Consider the following 20,462-nt stretch of genomic DNA (forward strand, 5'->3'; position numbering starts at 1 on the left):
GGCACTCACTGGGTGCAAGATCATAACGTACATTTGAACAGGACACCAAACATTTACAGGATGTGCCTACATACACACATACACACACACACACACACACACACACACACACACACACACACACACACACACACACACACACACACACACATACTTGCACCTCATTTTTGAAATTTTAGAGGTAGTTAGGGATAGGAAAATGGAATAAATAGTAAAATACTGTGTTATCCAGTCTGCTGACAATAACATAATGCATTATTAGACTGTGACCAGGAACATACACAAAAAATGGAGGTAAAATGGTAGCTAGTTAAGGAAAGGAATCTTGAGATGATCTGAAGGGAAGGCAACCATCATAGAAAAAAATAAAGAATTTAAGCTGAGCATGTAGCTTGTCATTTCTGACTGCATTAAGAGACCGTTTATTATTTTGGGTGAGACCCTACAGCTCATTAGTTCCTTGGGTGGCAGTCATGTGAACTGGGAATGGGAGTTCTCATCCATGGGGTACGGACAGAATTTTGTTTGATGCTGTGCTGTCCCATTGCATGCTGACAACATCGACAGGGAGCTGCACAATGTGCTTTTCATTCCTCTCCTCCCTACAACAAAGAAAAACATTATTTTTAAACAAATATTGCAATGTTTGCTCATAAATACATTCTGAAAAACCAACAAACCCATACATCCATGCATGACACAAGCAAACCTCTGTTCGCCCTTTCAGAGAACACCTCCATGTGACTTTGGAATACACCAGAGGTTCTAATGCACAGCATGCAGCCAGGGCACATGCTCACAAAACTCCCTTTCTTAATTCCTCTTCTCCTCAAACCAAAAAACTTTTTTTAAAATATTTAAATGTTTACTCCTAATATATTTAGGGGATAAAAACAATAAACCCTCATTTAAAGTAACATTAAAAAGGAAAACCTATGATGTACTGTTCAGTTCTCATACCTCAGAATCATTGCAGAATTAGCAAGATACATTACCAAATCAGTACAGTACTACATCTTAGAATGATACAATACCAAGTCAGTATATTACTATATCTCAGAACGATACATTATCAAGTGTGTACAGTACTACATTTTAGAATGATGCATTACCAAATCAATATACTACTACACCTTACAGTACATTACCAAGTTGGTATATTACTACATCTTAGAACAATACATTACCAAGTCAGTATATTACTACATCTTAGAACAATACATTACCAAGTCAGTATATTACTATATCTCAGAACGATACATTATCAAGTGAGTACAGTACTACATTTTAGAACGATGCATTACCAAATCAATATACTACTACACTTTACAATACATTACCAAGTCAGTATAATACTATATCTTCGAACAATACATTACCAAGTCAGTGTATTACTACATCTTAGAACAATACATTACCAAGCCATTATTGTATTACAGATTAGAACAATATATTACCAAGTCAGTATATTACTACATCTTAGAACAATGCATTACCAAGTCAGTATATTACTACATCTTAGAACAATACATTACCAAGTCAGTGTATTACTACATCTTAGAACAATACATTACCAAGCCATTATTGTATTACAGATTAGAACAATATATTACCAAGTCAGTATATTACTACATCTTAGAACAATACATTACCAAGTCAGTATGGTACTGCAGCTTACAACAATAATATACCAAATCAATATATTACTACATCTTAGAAAAATACATTACCAAGTCAATATATTACTATATCTTAGAATAATACCAAGCCAAAATGGTACTACATCTTACAATGGTATATTACCAAGTTGGTATAGTATTATATCTAAGAACGATTGTATCTGTTTTATTTACTGAAAAAAAGAAAAAATATATATACTTGTTTTCCCGCCTTTCTAAGCTAGCATAGTCCAGTTTTCATGTTAGTGCCGAATTCAGGGCTGTGTTACAAGTTTCTGTATTGCCCATACCTTACTTGGATAGAAGGAAGTTTCTCTGTTCATCTGTGAGAGAGGGGGAGCTTTGAGCAGCCTATCTGTCCCTGGAGAAGTGGTTTCAGCCAAAAATTAGTAGTTTATTGGCCATTTTGGGCTAATTTCTATCCCTTTCATTTCCCTGCTATAAAACCCGCATTTGCAAGGTTGTTGTGCTAGTATACAGCTCAGTAAGCTCCTGGCTGGTGCCCTGCAGAGTTCTACAGCAGCAGAGAGACAAACGAGAGACTTTGCAGTGATTTTCATTTTTCTGCATTTTCTTGCTGCCTTTTGCTAATTCCGCCTAAAATGCCAATTTTTTTAGAGTTTCTGTGATTTAAAAAGCTTGTTTCAGCTACATACTGTGAGGCAACCATGGTGGTGCAGCGGTTAGCATTGTCGCCTCACAGTAAGAGGTTCTCCAGTTCAATCCTCAGCTGGGGTGCCTTCTGTGCAGAGTCTGCATGTCCTCCCTGTGGTCGTGTGGGTTTCCTCCGGGTGCTCAGGTTTCCTCTCACATCCCGAAGACATGCTGTAGGTGGATTTGACACTCCAAAATGGCCCTAGGCATATGTGTGTGCCTTCTGTGGAAGGTTGGGCACCGGGCTGGCAACTCGGCACCATAAAACTCCACTGCCAATCATGAGCAGACATGTGATCCGCTGTGGCGACCCCTAACTGGGAAAAAGCCAAAAGAAAAAGAAATTTCAGCTACATATTGTACTTATTTTACTGCCTGCACTTTAACAAAGTCATTTTTGTGTTTAAATTACCTGTTTAACTGTTATAGGCTACACACTCAAGTGTGATAGCCATTTCTGTGCATTTAAAGCGTTTTTTTATTGTGTCTGCTTTATTTACTGAAAAAAAATTTTTGTTTTCCCGCCTTTCTAAGCTAGTATAGTCCAGTTTTCAGGTTAGTGCTGAATTCAGGGCTATGTTACAAGTTTCTGTGTTTGCCCACACCTTACTTGGATAGAAGGAAGTTTCTCTGTTCACCTGTGAGAGAAGGGAGCTTTGAGCAGCCTATCTGTCCCTGGAGGAGTGGTTTCAGCCCTGAAATTAGTAGTTTATTGGCCATTTTGGGCTAATTTCTAGCTCTTTCATTTCCCTGCTATAAAACCCACATTTGCAAGGTTTTTGTGCTAGTATACAGCTCTGCAAGCTCCTGCCTGGTGCCCTGCAGAGTTCTACAGCAGAGAGACAAAAGAGAGACTTTGGAGTGATTAAGTATCATTTTTCTGCATTTTCTTGCTGCCTTTAGCTAATTCTGCCTAAATGCCAATTTTTTAGAGTTTCTGTGATTTAAACAGCTTGTTTCAGCTACATATTGTACTTGTTTTACTGCCTGCACTTTAACAAAGTCAGTTTTGTGTTTAAATTACCTGTTTGTTGTAGGCTACACACTCAAGTGTGATAGCCATTTTTGTGCATTTAAAGTGTTTTTTGATTGTATCTGCTTTATTTACTGAAAAAAAGAAAATATATACTTGTTTTCCCACCTTTCTAAGCTAGTATAGTCCAGTTTTCAGGTTAGTGCTGAATTCAGGGTTGTGTTACAAGTTTCTGTGTTTGCCCATACCTTACATGGTTAGAATGAAGATTCTCTGTTGTGAGAGAGGGGGAGCTTTGAGCATCCTATCTGTCCCTGGAGAAGTGGTTTCAGCCCAGAAATTAGTAGTTAATTGTCCACTTTGGGCTAATTTCTATTTCTTTAATTTCCCTGCTATAAAACCCGCATTGGTGTGGTTTTGCACGCTGGGCAGTGCCGATTAGCCAGGGTATAATTATTCCCGGTTCCACAAAGTATACTCTTTAATTTTTTCCCTGGAACTAGACAAACTTTCAACTTAAGCACTCAAACCATTCACTTCTCAGACCCGCACTTGCTCAAAACTCATAGCAAGCACTAATAAACCTTAGCACTAGACCCTCCTATACTCTACAGAAGGACAAGGCTCTCTATTCGACATTACCAGCCAATAAGTAAAACAGCTCACTCTACCTATCCAGGCATGTCCAAAGGGCAGTTTCAGGTGTACTCTCCAGTCTAACTGGTGAATCTGGGCATTTTAAGGCAATGTTACAACTGCCTCATGTACACAGACAACCCTCTCCTCCTACCACCAAACATTAATACATGCGAGAGATACAATTATACAGACAAACTGGAGACTAAGCTCTCTCAACCCAAGACTGGACCAGACAGTCAAGAGGAGAAAGGAATTACTTGTATCACACCACCAGGCTCACATAGACATATGAAACCAGCACCGGCAAAAAATACACATAAATACACAAAAACATACTAGGAAACTCTAAATAGAAATCTGAAAAAGCAACAGAGACGTCCAAAGCAGACATCCAAGCAATCTCCACCCCCCCAACACAAACCACGAAACACATACTTCACAAAACCAGTGTCCCATGCAATCACAGCCTTAAGGCAAAATAACATACCCAGCACACTAGTAATAGGTGACTCTATAGTCAGACACACTCATGTCCTACTCACTAGGCTGAACAAGGAGAAGGTTACTGTTCACTGCCTCCTGGGTGCCAGGATCCACCACATAACACAAGCACTCGGGTCACTCCAGAACAAGTACAAATGCGACTCTGTCACTGTCCATGTTGGTGTGAATGACCTGAGCCATACATCCCTGGACTACATGAAAAGAGACATGGAAGAGCTCTCTGATCACATAGCCCAAGCCAGTATGACTCTGACCCTGAGTAGCATCCTGCCCTTGCCAAGAATGATACCACGGTATAAAGAAAAAAATTATCAATTTCAGCAATTGGCTAAACTTCTGGTGTCATTCAAAGGGGATCCAGTGTCTGTCAGCCTGGGATGACATGCTTGACAAGCCACTCTGCTTTGCTAGAGACGGCTTTCACCTGTCACCCTTAGGCTTTCAAATACTGGCCAAGGCTCTTGCCACCCCCCATAGTGCCTTTTATAGGCAAGGCTCAAAAGACAAACCCACTGCTGTAAATAGCACAAGTAACAACAAACTGAGGGTAATGCTACTCAATGCCAGAAGTCTAAACCTCTAAATGCATGCACTCGAGGCACTCCTCAGTACGGAGAAAATCGATATATGTGCAGTAATAGAAATCTGGTTTAAGGCTCCAGAGAGCACCCCAGCACTACCAGGCTACAACTCATACCATACATTTCGGCCACAAAACCCGGACAGAAATACCAAAGGTGGGGGCGTATCCATATTCATCAAGGATACCCATACCTCCAGGTTAGTGGCACAGTACGATGCTTCAGAGATCATCCACGTGCAACTAACAACAGGCAGAACTGCAACTGAAATTGTAGCTTGCTACAGATCACCCACTATGTCCCAGGATGACCATTCTATATTTCTGGAAACACTGGGAAACATAAAGGTCCTACCAAACACCCTGATAATGGGTGATTTCAATTACCCAAACATTAACTGGGAGAACTACTCAAGTACTAACTCCCTTGCCCACTATTTCCTAGAATTTATAAACTCAAATGCCCTGGATCAACTGGTCAACACCCCCACCAGAGGTGACAACATATTGGACCTGGTCATCACCAACATGGGCGACCGGTGTTCCACACCGGAGGTCAATCCCTCACTGGTTAGATCTGACCATAAACTAATCACACGGGATATCCACATTCCGCCCCCACCCCCAGTCAAAGAAACCACCATAAAAAACTTTTCAAAAGCAAACTTCACATTACTTAAGAACGAGGTGGAAAGTTTCAAATCCCCCATGCTAAAGGATAACACTGCCCAAGCTGCAAAATCCTTTACTAATGCATTCTATGGGCACATACAAGAATGCATGGATCCTGCTATCCCAAGCTAAACCAAGACTCACTCCTCCAAAAAAAGGAAACCAGTCTGGTGGACCCCTGCCATAAACAAGCTATACAATAGAAGGAGGAAACTAGTACAGAAAAGAGTAAAATCCCAAGAAGGGAAGACATCCCTGATCAGTATCAGCAAGAAACTATGATCCCTCATAAAATCATCCAAGGCTAGCTTCGAAAGAAAAATTGCCAAGGACTCCAAAGATAACCACAAGGCATTCTTTAGCTATGTCAAGAATTTAAGTGGCAATTCTCAGATCTGCTTGGAGTTAGTGCAGAACAGCACAAAATACACGGAACTGACCGATATCGCCAACATCCTGGCAGACAGGTTCAGTGCAAACTTCACCCCCTCTCACCCCCAAAAGGGCCCATAACCATACCAGAAGAATGTAGTGCCCCTGAAATCACAGACACTCAGGTTAAAAAAGCCCTCTCCAAAGCCAAAAACACAGCATCAATGGGACTGGACGGTGTTGCAGGCTGTGTCCTACACAAGCTCAAAGGTGAACTAACCCCTCACCTAAACACACTGTTCAAACTCAGCCTCTCCACAGGCTACATGCCCATAGAGTGGCGCACAGCAACGGTTATTCCACTCCACAAAGGTGGAGCCACAACAGACCCAGGGAACTATCACCCTATAAGCCCGACTATCTTGGTCTGCAAGGCTATGGAGTGCATCATCATGGATCTCATTAACAGAGACATTGGGAACCTCCAAACACTGGACCCTACCCAGTTTGGCTGTGTTAAAGGCAGATCATGCCTCCCAAACCTGGTGGACTTCTTTGAGACAGTTACCAAGGCTATAGATGAGGGAAAGGTGGTCCGCACACCCTACCTAGACCTCGCAAAGGCCTTCGACACCATTCCATTCTGGTACTATAGGCAAGCTCACCAGCCTGAACATAAACCCCTACGTCATGAGATGGGTTGCTAACTAGCTCACGGACAGAACCCACATGGTAAGAGTTGCGGGAGCTAGGTCTGACTCTAAACCGGTTACAAGTGGCATTCCCCAGGACTCAGTCCTAGGACCCCTCCTGTTTGGCATATACTTCTCAGAGTTACAGGCAAGCACAGGAGGACTATGGCTGAACAATTTCGCAGATGACTGCAAACTAAGGGCTATAACTGACTCTCCGGCTGATACAGACATCCTCCAAAAGGGTCTCACTGAGACAGATACCTGGTGTCAAAGCCATGGCCTCGAGCTAAATGCCAAAAAGTGCATAGTCATCCCCTTTGGAAAAAACAAAGTACCCACAAACTACCACATAGGTGGTAGCCCCCTAAACACAGAAGATGTAATAAGGGATCTGAGGACCCAAGTAGATAGTAATCTCTCCTTTGATAATCACATTGTCAAAGTGGTTAGAAAATCCTTCTATGTAGCCCACCTAATCACAAAAGGGTTTGCATCCAGATCAAAAGAGGTGATTGTGCCCATCTACACATCACTCATCAGACCCATCATAGAGTACAATGCCCCATTTGGGATGTACCTTACAAGACACCTGCAACAGAAGGAAAGACCACAGAAGTACCTCACCAAGAGGATCACTGGCCTCAAACACATGCCCTATGCAGCTTGACTGAAGAAACTCCAGTTGTACTTGGTTGCATACCGCCTACTCAGAGGTGATCTCTGCCTGACATACAAGGCCATGTCCAACCCAGAATTGATGGACATGCTCCACCTAAAGAAAACCATATCCCCTCATGCCACATGCTCTAGGGATCTAAACCTCACCACAAAAATAAATAGGACATGCTGGAGGGATAGATTCCTGTCCCAGAGACTTCCCATGCTCTGGAATAAGATTCCAATCTACATTAGGCAGAGCTCCTCACTAACACTCTTCAAGAGAAACTTTGATGAGTGGATGGGAAACAGAGGCACAGGGAACTAATCTAAGGGGGTGGCAAAAGCCAACACATTCTGGCTAGGCTTATAAATGCCTTTGGGCAGATAGCCTAGTACTCACCTATGAACCTATGATACATTACCAAGTTAGTATAGTAGTACATCTTAGAATGATACATTACCAAGTCAGTATATTACTATATCTTAGAATGATATATTACCAAGTGAGTATAGTACTACATTTTAGAATGATGCATTACCAAATCAATATATTACTAAACCTTACAATATATTACCAAGTCAGTATATTACTACTTCTTACAATAATAAATTACCAAGTCAGTATGATATTACATCTTAGAATGATACATTATCAAGTTAATGTAATAATACATCTTAGAATGATACATTATCAAATCAGTATGTTACTAAATCTCCTACTCTGCACGTGGCTGCTGAGCGTTCCCTGGCCTCTACATTAGTTTTTAAATGTGAGCATACTTCTATTACCTAATTCCTCTACCTCCAGCTGTATCTTACTGGACTCCAAGACCAACTTTAGTCACCGACCTACCTCTGCTTGTCCAGCTCCTCACCTGGGTAACCAAAGTACCCCCCTGGATCGAAAGCCAAGCTAAACTAAGATTGTATGTCAAATAATAATTATTATATCTTCCCCCAAATGCACTTGTTAGTGTTGTGATACTTGCTAGGTGTCCTTTTTTTAACTGCCATAGCAGCCAGCAGCCATACCCCCCGCTGCTTGCCTTTCTTATACTCCATTCACTCTCTCTCTCTCTCTAGTCATCCCAGTCTTCTCAGAATTTCTATTTTCCTCTAGCCTTTCCCTTCAAACTTACTTTTTCTTCTGTCTACTTCCACCCATCTACTGTAGTCTCCACTCTGTATAATTACAGGTTTGACTACTAGATGGCTGTCCTTACCCACTTCTAATTTCACTCACTTCTCTACTTTCCTCTCATTATTTACTATTCTACTCCAATTCACTCGTATTGCTCTACCTTCCACTTACTATAGTCTTATAACCCTAGTATCTAGCCCTCTTCCTCTTCTTCTCTAGCCCTGTACAAGCCCTTACTCTCCCGCTGCCTTTTAATTTTTCCTTGCCTTCTCTCACTACCATTACCTTTTTTCTTACCTTCCCTTGGTCTTCCTTCTTCTCTACTGATTGTTTTTCTCCCTGCTAGAACCTTTCTCTCCTAGATACTCTACCTATCCGGCACTCGCTATCCTATCTCCCTCCTTTCTTTCAATCTGCACCCTTACAGTTTACTCTCCCTATTCATTCCTCAGGGTACTAACCCTGTTTCTGTGCTCAGTATACACAAGTTATATTGACCTCCTCCTACTCTATCTTCTATTATTTTTTTACTTTTCTCTATCTCTCTCCACTCCCCATACTACCTCCTCGATTCTTTACAAGCTGACCTGACCTCCTCCTCTCATCCTTTATTAGATCTATTGTATCTATCTCCCTCCTTGGCATCTCTTTCTATCCTACACCTCCTCCCTAGCCTACTCTTCCAATCTGCATCTGCTTTTCCCCATTTTGCTCCTCCCCCCTACCTTCCAACATCCACTCTAAACCTATTATATGGAACTAGCTCCCTGGAGGTGCCATCTTTAAATCTCCTACTCTGCGCGTGGCTGTTGAGTGTTCCCTGTCCTCTACATTAGTTTTTAAATGTAAGTGTATTACAACTTTTATTGTTTCTGTGTAACTTAAAGTATTGTTATGCCATGTTCTTTGGTTACTGGTTTTTCTTTTTATAAGATAGTTTATTGAACTGTAATGCCTTACAATACAGCCGCTTAGGAACCTTGTAAATTATCTTTTCTGTTGCGCTCACAGCGGTGCCATAACTGATTCAGCGCTAAGCCAGGAACCTGCCTAGCACTTCAAACAGCTTGGTTCTTGTGTCGCTTATCTATTTGTATGCAATAGACTGGAATCTAGGTTGTCCAAACTACTTGTTCAACTTATACCATTCAAAGGTGCCTAGAAACTGGATCCGACTCTACTCAGCTACCTAACAGCAAGTACTCTTTTCCAACCTAGGCTTACTTAGATTTCATAGTCCCCCACGCCCATTCTATTGACTGTAGTGTAGACTATTTACCCCGGTTCAGTTTTTTAAGTCACAACTTCTGTTGCAGGACTTCCCTGCTGTAAAAAAAGGAAAATTACTGTTGCTTTGCTCTTTAAACTGCTTGGTTCTTGTGTCGCCTGGTTATTTGGATGATATAGACTGTATTTTATGCAGATCAAGTCGCAACATCAGTTGCAGGACTGCCCTGCTAAAACAAAAGGAAAATTACTGTAGTTTTGCTCTTTAAACTGTTTGGTTCTTGTGTCGCCTGGTTATTTGGATGACATAGATTGTATTTTAGGCAGTTCAAGTCGCAACTTCAGTTGCAGGACTGCCCTGCTAAAAACAAAACAAAGGGGATAATTTTTGTTGTTTTGCTCTTTAAACCGCTTGGTTCTTGTGTCACCTGGTTATTTGGATGACATAGACTGTATTTTAGGTGGTTCAAATTACTTTGCTTATCTTGTACCTTTCAAAGGTGCCTAGAAACTGCATCCGACTCTACTCTGCAATCCAACAGCATGTGCTGTCTTCCAACCTAGGCTTGCTTATGTTTCTAGTCCCCCTCACGTTGCCAAACGGTTGTAGTGTTGTTTATATATACCGGTGCAGTTTACAGTCACAACTTCAGTTGCAGGACTATCCTGCTGTTAAAAGAAGACTTAACAATGATCTTTGCTGAGGTTTTTACAGCTCACTCGTGCTAATTAAGTGGCAGTAACGGATATAGCACTCTGGTGCACTTTATAATCACAGGACTGTCAAACTGTTAAAAGAAAATTAACAAATAAATACATAAATAAACTAAACATATGACCTTGCTGGGATTTTACACACACCTTGTGCTTACATACAGCCGGAGTCTATAAGTAGTACTCCGGTGTAGTATTTATAGCCACTTTGTGGTAGGACTCCCTCTCTAACATGAAAAAGAAACCTATAACCTTGCCGAGGTTTTACAATTACCCATACGCTTATTAACAACAGTAGTGTGTTTGGCATTCTGGCATAGCTTTCAGTATCTATTCTAGTTGCAGGATAGCTACCCTGTTAATAGTAAGTTGTAATAATCTACCTATTGGTATTCAGTTTTTCTGTTTTGTGCCTAGTATCTTGAAGGAATTTTGCCTGATGCTATAAAAGAGCAAAATGTTTTTTTTTTCTTTGTGCCCTGAACTCTGGCTATAGTTGTATAAACACTAACTGCTAAATTAGAGCTAAATGTTTTTACTGCTCATTGAACTATGGACACAATGTTTTAGACTATATTTGTTACATGTTTAGCTGGAAAACTTAATACTAGCTTATGTTATTTTCTTTTAAATTACTAGTTCCAATGTTTACATTTAGCTGCTCTATTCTAGTTTATAGACTGTTATGAAATACAAAAATGTTGAATGCTCTAGTGTTAATGCCTAGTTTCAGATGTTACTATACCTGTTGCTGATATTGTTATGTTGTGAACAAGCTCTTGTGTTTCTATCTGAATTTTACTGTTTAACTTATTTCTCTCCTGTTACATACCTAATTTCCTTTATAACTTTCTTCTCCCTTTTTATTCTTCAGTTGAGCATACTTCTATTACCTAATTGCTCTATCTCTGGCTGTGTCTTACTGCACTCCAAGACCAACTTTAGTCACCGACCTACCTCTGCTTGTCCAGCTCCTCACCTGGGTAACCAAAGTACCCCCCCGGATCGAAAGCCAAGCTAAACTAAGATTGTATGTCAAATAATAATTATTATATCTTCCCCCCAAATGCACTTGTTAGTGTTGTGATACTTGCTAGGTGTCCTTTTTTAACTGCCATAGCAGCCATCAGCCATACCCTCCTCTGCTTGCCTTTCTTATACTCCATTCACTCTCTCTCTAGTCATCCCAGCCTTCTCAGAATTTCTATTTTCCTCTAGCCTTTCCCTTCAAACTTACTTTTTCTTTTGTCTACTTCCACCCATCTACTGTAGTCTCCACTCTGTATAATTACAGGTTTGACTACTAGATGGCTGTCCTTACCCACTTTTAATTTCACTCACTTCTCTATTTTCCTCTCATTATTTACTATTCTACTCCAATTCACTCCTACTGCTCTACCTTCCACTTACTATAGTCTTATAACCCTAGTATCTAGCCCTCTTCCTCTTCTTCTCTAACCCTGTACAAGCCCTTACTCTCCCTCTGCCTTTTAATTTTTCCTTGCCTTCTCTCACTACCATTACCTTTTTTCTTACCTTCCCTTGGTCTTCCTTTTTCTCTACTGATTGTTTTTCTCCCTGCTAGTACCTTCCTGGGTCTGCCCCGCTCCATTCGCCCTATGGGCTCACTCCATTCCTCTCCCTACCCCCAATTCCCACCCACCCACAGAGGTCCTAACCATATACCGCTATAACCACTCCCCCTCCCATTATCAATCTATCTCTTTACTCCTTAAATTACCAACCACACCCACTAATTTACAACTCCTTAATTAAACCAATTTACCTTTGTTTGCCTACTCCCTCTCATCCCTACACCTCATCATGTACTAATTCTTTCCTATAACACTCCTTCTTCCACACTTTCTTGTCCTTATACCACACCCCCCTACATCTCATCCTCTACTAAAACTGTATTTATAGCACTCTCTCTTACAACCAATTTTATTCACATAATTAGACACTTCCTCCCCACTCTACCTCTTATAACAGTCTCTCCTTTTACTTACAACACTCCCTCCAACAACCTACCCTCACCACTTATCTTTACATCCCTATGGCCCCAACACACAAATCTATACTCACAACCATCCTACTCTTGACTACAACTCTTACTTCCCTTACTATACCATACACTCTAACCTTCTTCGAACATTCTTCTCTTCCTGAACAACTCCACCACTACCACCAAACTCTACCATCTTCTTTCTTCAACCCTCTCAGCCACAGTAATGTAACCTCCACCTCTAGCTATATATTACCAAAATATCACAGAGCTACCCATCTTACTGACTCCCTTATGAAAAAAACCTCAAACAATTATGACAAATTCCTTAAATTTGTAGAATATCCTCATCTACACCCTCTATCAGATGGTGATATTCACCCAAACCCTGGTCCTATTATTGATAATGCCAATAACCTACAAAACCAAACAGTGCCTGTTATCACTACCTTATCTAAATCTCCTAACTCCCTCCTCATAGCTCACCTTAACATTCGTAGCATAAACAATAAAATAACCCACCTACATGCACTCTTAGATGTTCACTCATTTGATATTCTCTGTATTACAGTGACATGGCTAAAGCCCTCAACCCTGGACCAGGAGATTACCATTCCTGGTTACAACATCCTAAGATGTGACCGTAAAACCAAAAAAGGTGGAGGTATAGCAATTTTGTACAAATCTAAACTCCAAGTATCACCCTTCAATATACTCCTACCTCCAGACACCTATTCAGAAACCCTTACTGCCAAACTTCAAATCAACAACTCCAAATCAATCTATCTAATTTGCGCATATCTCCCCCTGGAAATAATACAAATACTCTTGAAAACATACTTAGTTACCTCTCTACCCATCTACCTCAGAAGACCATAGTATTAGGTGACTTTAATATAGACTGAGTTACCTGCAGTTGCCCTAATCCAACTAACCACATAAGTCTCTATGGATTCTCACAAATTATAACCACTCCAACTAGAATCCATAAGCCAACAGTAAAGCAACCATCCTAGACTGGATACTTATCAACAGCCACCTTGATACCTATAAATCAGGAACCCTTCCTGACGATATCAGTGATCACATGCTAACCTACATTATAAAACAAATAGTTCATATCCTAACTAGTAACAACTTTAAAACCTCATGCTCCAAAAAGTTTTTTAATCCAGACAGCTTCCAAAATGAACTGAAAGCATGCGACTGGTCACCAGTGTCTCATCTTCCACTTGATGAAGCAGTGACCTTTTTTAACACTAAATTTCTTCAAATCCTAGACTTCCACACCCCCTATCGCTCTTCATGCATTAAAACCAAAATTGCCCCCTGGCTCACAAAACAAACTAGGCAAAACATCCTCCTTAGAAATAAAATCTGGGCAAAATGGAGAGCCTCCAAATGTCCATCAGATCACCTTTACTTTAAACAGTCAAGAAATGCCACCAAGAAAGCTATTCTTAGAGGCAAAAAAGAGCATTTCCTTCATCTCCAACAAGCCCATCCACAAAATCCACAAAAATTCTGGACAAGTATAAAGAAACTTCTTCAGCCAGGACACTCTTCAACTCCTGCCCCAGCAAGATTCAACCATAACAACTCCAACCAGATTCCCGACACCTTTAATACCTACTTTACTGAAGCCATTCAAATTCTAGCCAATACTCTGCCACCTATGACCAATTGCCCTTTAAATTCCACTAGGACTCCTTCTCCCACCTTTCAAATACAACCTGTACCTACATCCCTAATCTGTAATCTCCTTCAAAAACTAAAACCTTGCACCCCATCTGCTGACTAACTGCCAGCTGAATACCTGCATATTGCTGCAAAAGCCATAGCCTACCCCATCTCCATCCTTATCAATAGAACTATTTTAGAAAGCAAAATTCCTGCCATATGGAAAGTATCCCACATCATCCCATTACATAAAGGTGGGTCATCTACTGAGCGCACCAACATTTGGCCTATTGCCTTACTCTCTCCAATAGCTAAGATAATGGAAAAATGCATTCACAGACAACTACTTGACCACCTCTTCCAAAATAACCTACTTGCCAACTGCCAACATGGCTTCAGGCCATTCCATAGCAGAACCACTGCCCTGTTGTCCTTTTCTGACTCCATAAACAAAAATCAAAACAATAACACTTTCTCCTCTGCACTATTTATTGACCTTTCAAAAGCCTTTGATATGGTAAACCACAATATACTTATAGACATACTAAAAGCCCAATCACTTGACCCACAAGCATTACAATGGATTAAGTCCTACCTGGAAAACAGACAGCAAGCAGTACTTTGGGATAACAATCTTTTTACATCCCTCCCAGTGAATATTGGAGTACCCCAAGGCTCCATCTTAGGACCCCTACTCTTTTCCTTATTTATTAATGATCTTCATACCCAAATTCCTCAAGATACCTGCATACAATATGCAGATGACTCTACTTTAATTTGTTCAGCCAAGACTATAGCCTCTCTGCAATCCTTCACTCAAACTGTATTCAACAGTGTTGAAAATTGGTTTACACAACACTGCCTCCTCTTGAACCCCCCAAAAAAAACAAAAATACTGCTCTTTGCTCCAACTCTAAAATCACCTCAACTGTACTTCACAATTACCTCAAACAATGGTACTAACATAACCCCTGACACAACAACCCATCTACTAGAAGTAACAATTGATAACAACCTTAGCTATGATGACCACATTAGTTCTACAATAAAGTCTGTTAACAAAAAACTAGGCATCCTTCACAGAATCAAACCCTTCCTCACCCCATCAGCCAGAATGACTATTGCCCAGACCCATCTAATCTCTACCCTGTTCTATGCTTCTGCGATATACACCAATCTATCTAAGAACAACCTTACCAAACTTTCCACCAGTTATAATAATATAGCCAGATTTGCCACTGGTACCCCATTTAGAACTCATCACTGTCTCAACCTTAAACAACTGGGATGGCCAGAACTGCAAAATCAACTACTCTGTCAACAACTAGTTATCACCCAAAAGATCCTTTATCACCCTAACAATACCTCTATCCTCACTAATCTGATCACACCATACAAAAATCTTGAAACACTACGCTCAGCAAACAAGCTCCTTGTTGCCACTACTAAGTCAAAAAACAAAGCTGGGGACTCGCTTTTCTCCAACACAGTAGGTAAAAACTGGAACCAGCTTCCTACTGAACTATCCACCCTTGCTTCAACTTTCTGATTTAAAAAACATCTTAAAGAACATCTTAAATCTCACTGGCTTTGTCCCTGCTCTAACCCTGACTGACATCTCATTCCCCTTCTTGCTTTCTCTACACTTCTCTTCCATACTATTTCTTTGATGCTTACTTTGTAATCTAAAAAAAAAAATTATATATATTATTGCCTTTGTTTATCTTTCTGTTATTGATATTAACTTCAACCTACTAAATTAATTATTACTATTTTTGTTCTTGCCAACACAGACAATGTACTGTAACTTGAGTATTTACTAAATACTGCATTCTTTGTCACTGCTAGTGCTTGGAGCTTTTCTCCCTGGGCCTCTACTGAAAATGGACATATATCCAGTTAGACTAGCCCGGTCAACAAATGTAAAATAAATAAATAAAATAAATAAATAAATACTACATCTTAGAACAATGCATTACCAAGTAATTATGGTACTACAGATTAGAACAATATATTACCAAGTCAGTATGGTACTGCAGCTTAGAACAATAATTTACCAGGTCAGTATATTACTACATCTTAGAATGATACATTACCAAGTCAAAATGGTACTACATCTTACAATGATACATTACCAAGTTAGTATAATACTACATTTTAAAATGATACATTATCAAGTCAGTATATTACTATATCTTAGAACGATACATTATCAAGTGAGTATAGTACTCCATTTTAGAATGATGCATTGCCAAATCAATATATTACTGCACCTTACAATACATTACCAAGTCAGTATATTACTAGTTCTTAGAATGATACATTATCAAGTTAATGTAATACTACATCTTAGAACGATACATTACCAAATCAGTATGTTACTACATCTTAAAACAATTCATTACCAAATCATTATGGCACTACAAATTAGAACAATATAGTACCAAGTCAGCATGTTACTACATCTTAGAACAATATATTACTAAGTCAGTATAGTACCACTTCTTAGAACAGTATATTACCAAGTCAGTATGATACTACATCTTACAATGATACATTACCAAGTTAGTATAGTACTACATCTAAGAATGATACATTACCAAGTTAGTATAGTACGACATCTTAGAATGACACATTACCAAATCAATATATTACTACATCATACAAGAATACATTACCAAGTCAGTATATTACTAGAGCTTAAAATAATACATTATCAAGTCAGCATGGTACTACATCTTACAAAAGTACATTACCAAGTTAGTATAGTACTGCATCTAAGAGTGATACATTACCAAGTTGATATAGTATTACATCTAAGAACAATACATTACCAAGTCAGTATGGTACCACATCTTAGAAGGATATGTTACCAAGTCAGTAAATTACTACATCTTAGAACAATACATTACCAAGTCAGTATATTACTACATCTTAGAATAATACATTACCAAGCCAGTATGGTACTACATCTTAGAACAATACATTACTAAGTCAGTAAATTACTACATCTTAGAACAATACATTACCAAGTCAGTATATTACTACATCTTAAAATAATACATTACCAAGTCAGTATGGTACTACATCTTAAAATGATACATTACCAGTTTAGTAAAACAATACATTACCAAGTCATTATAGTACTACAGATTAGAACAATATATTACTAAGTCAGTTTATTACTACATCTTAGAACAATACATTACCAAGTCAGTATGGTACTACATCTTACAATGATAAATTATCAAGTTAGTATAGTACTACATCTTAGAATACTACATCCCAAGTCAGTGTATTATTACATCTTAGAATGATACATTACCAAGTTAGTATAGCACTACATCTTAGAGTAATACATTACCAAATCAATATATTACTATATCTTACAACAATACATTACCATATCAGTATAATACTACATCTAAAAACAATACCTTACCAAGTTAGTATAGTATTATATCTAAGAACAACAAATTACCAAGTAAGTATATTACTACATTTTAGAATAATACATTATCAAGTCAGTATAGTACTATATCTAAGAACAATACATTACCAAGTTAGTATAGTATTATATCTATGAACAATACCTTACCAATTCAGTATATTACTACATATTAGAATGATACATTACCAAGTCAGTGTATCACTACATCTTAGAACAACACATTACCAAGTCATTATGGTACTACATATTAGAACAATATATCTCCAAGCCAGTATATTACTACATCTTAGAACAATAAATTCCCAAGACAGTATGGTACTGCAGCTTATAACAATACATTACCAAGTCAGTATATTACTACATCTTAGAACGATACATTACCAAGTTAGTATAGTACTACATCTTAGAATGCTACATTACCAAATCAGTATATTACTACAGCTTACAAAAATACATTACCAAGTTAGTATAATAATACATCTAAGAATGATACATTACCAAGTTAGTATAGTACTACATCTTAGAACAATAAATTACCAAGTCAGTATGATACTATATCTTAGAGTGATATATTACCAAATTAATATAATAGTACATCTTAGAATGATACATTACCAGGTCAGTATGGCACTACATCTTAGAACGATACATTACTAAGTTAGTATATTACTACATCTTGCAACAATACATTACCAAGTCAATATATTACTACATCATAGAACAATGCATTACCAAATCAGTATGATACTACATCTTAGAATGATGCATTGCCAAGTTAATATAGTACTACATCTTAGAATGATACATTACCAAGTCAGTACAGTACTACATCTTAGAATGATACGTTACCAAGTCATTATATTATTACCTCTTAGAAGAATATATTACAAAGTCAGTATAGTACTACATCTTAGAAAAATTCACTACCAAGTCAGTATGGTACTGCATCTTAGAATGATACATTACTAAGTCATTATATTACTGCATCTTAGAATGATACATTTCCATGTCAGTACAGTACTACATCTTAGAATACCTTACCAAGTCAGTATATTACTATATCTTAGAACAATACATTACCAAGTCAGTATATTACGACATCTTAGAACGATACATTACCAAGTCAGTACAGTAATACATCTTACAATAATACAGTACCAAGTCAGTATGGCACTACATCTTAGAACAACACATTACCAAGTCAGTGCATTACTACACCTTAGAATGATACATTGCAGTCATTATATCGCTACATCTTAGGACAGTACACTACCAAGCCAGTATATTACTACATCTTAGAAATATCTTTTAGGAAAAACAAATTGTGATGTTCCCACTCTGAGCCAGTAATCAAGGAGCCTGAATCCTCACCACTGACACTGGAGAGAGGCGTTCACTTGTGACTAAAATGGATACACCCAGTACTTCCAGATGCAGCTCTCTGCATCAAGCACAATTTCCCTTAAGAGCACACAGGGAGCACAGTCAGTCCAGGTATGGTTTTCCCTCTGTCTCCAGATCCCAAATAAGACTCCCCACTGGCACAGCTATAGAGTTGAGTCCTCGGCTGAATGTCCAAGGCAAGTCCTCCACCACTCTCTCTTTGAAACAGTGCTTCACGTCCCTGCTCCAAGCAGCTGACACACATACAGTCTTTGAGATTTGCTTTACAGACAACACATAGATACACACACACACACACACACACACACACACACCTGGGAAAGGATGGCACAGATTTACTAGCTACTCTGCCCTCTTCTGCCCAGACTATAAGAAAGTTACACTGCCAACTGACACTCCAAAGCCAGCTACTCTAAGGCTCTTACAGGGGTACCCAATTATACTGAGTGAAATTAATATTAATACAAATTATAGTTTTTGGAAATGCCATTTCAGGAGTGGCCGCAGTGTCTCCAAACAGATGTAAGTCCTCTCAAATTTTAAAATATTCTCTAAAGGACCAGCCACAATCAAAAGTTTAAATGCAATTATTTATTTATTTATTTATTTATTTATTTATTTATTTAACATTTGTTGACCGGGAATGTCCGACTAGGTTCCACAGAGCCTGTTTTCAGCGGAGGCCCGGGACACAGAATATTGATTTACAATAAATACCTGAGTTCCAATCACAGGAAATATTAAAATAACACAGACAAATGGATTCACACAGCTACAGAAAAACAATATTTAACTAATATCACTATATTTTCCTGACTGAGCTAAAGAATTACTATTCCCTGGTCACTTACTAGAGCAATACAAGATGAAGTAAGTGAGCGGTCTTCGTTCCTTGTCAGATTCTAAAAAACAGACTGCACTGAGACTTCTCTCTGTGTTATCTACATATTATTTCAGAGCTGGTTACAAAATGACATCACATCTGGTAATATGACTCTGTTTCCCACACTAGCCCCATCACTAGAAGCTGCCAGGATTTAGCACATATGTGTTACAATACATATCTTGAGCTTTACTAAAATTTATTGCAGCATCTGGAAGCTGTAAAACAATTTTAACACTTCTACTCTTCCTACAGAGAATAACAAACCATACTTCTTAGAGACATTGCATCTCTGGCTTCATTCAAAACTTGAGATAACATCTTTATGATCTAGGGCCAGTAATTTAGTTTCAGAACATTTTTCAAAGTTAGCTACAGCTGGACTGTGATTAACCTCCTCTCTTTCAGTATTCCCTGCTACAATATATTCATTTCAGTGGTTACAATGCAAACAGTTACTACATGCATTTATGTTTATTTTCTGTCCAGCAGGACCCACTGTTGATACATTTTCAACACAAGCAAACCT

General features: G+C 38.8%; 1 protein-coding gene across 4 annotated transcripts in view; it reads right to left on the reverse strand.

The window, feature by feature from the left end:
- The window catches only part of SLC29A4 (solute carrier family 29 member 4), an 838,710-nt gene that overhangs the window by 248,862 nt on the left and 569,386 nt on the right, over window positions 1-20,462 (reverse strand). The window lies entirely within an intron of this gene.

This window comes from Protopterus annectens, chromosome 12.part0, assembly GCF_019279795.1.
Source record: "Protopterus annectens isolate FY-2018-M chromosome 12.part0, PAN1.0, whole genome shotgun sequence".
Classification (NCBI taxonomy): Eukaryota; Metazoa; Chordata; order Ceratodontiformes; family Protopteridae; genus Protopterus; species Protopterus annectens.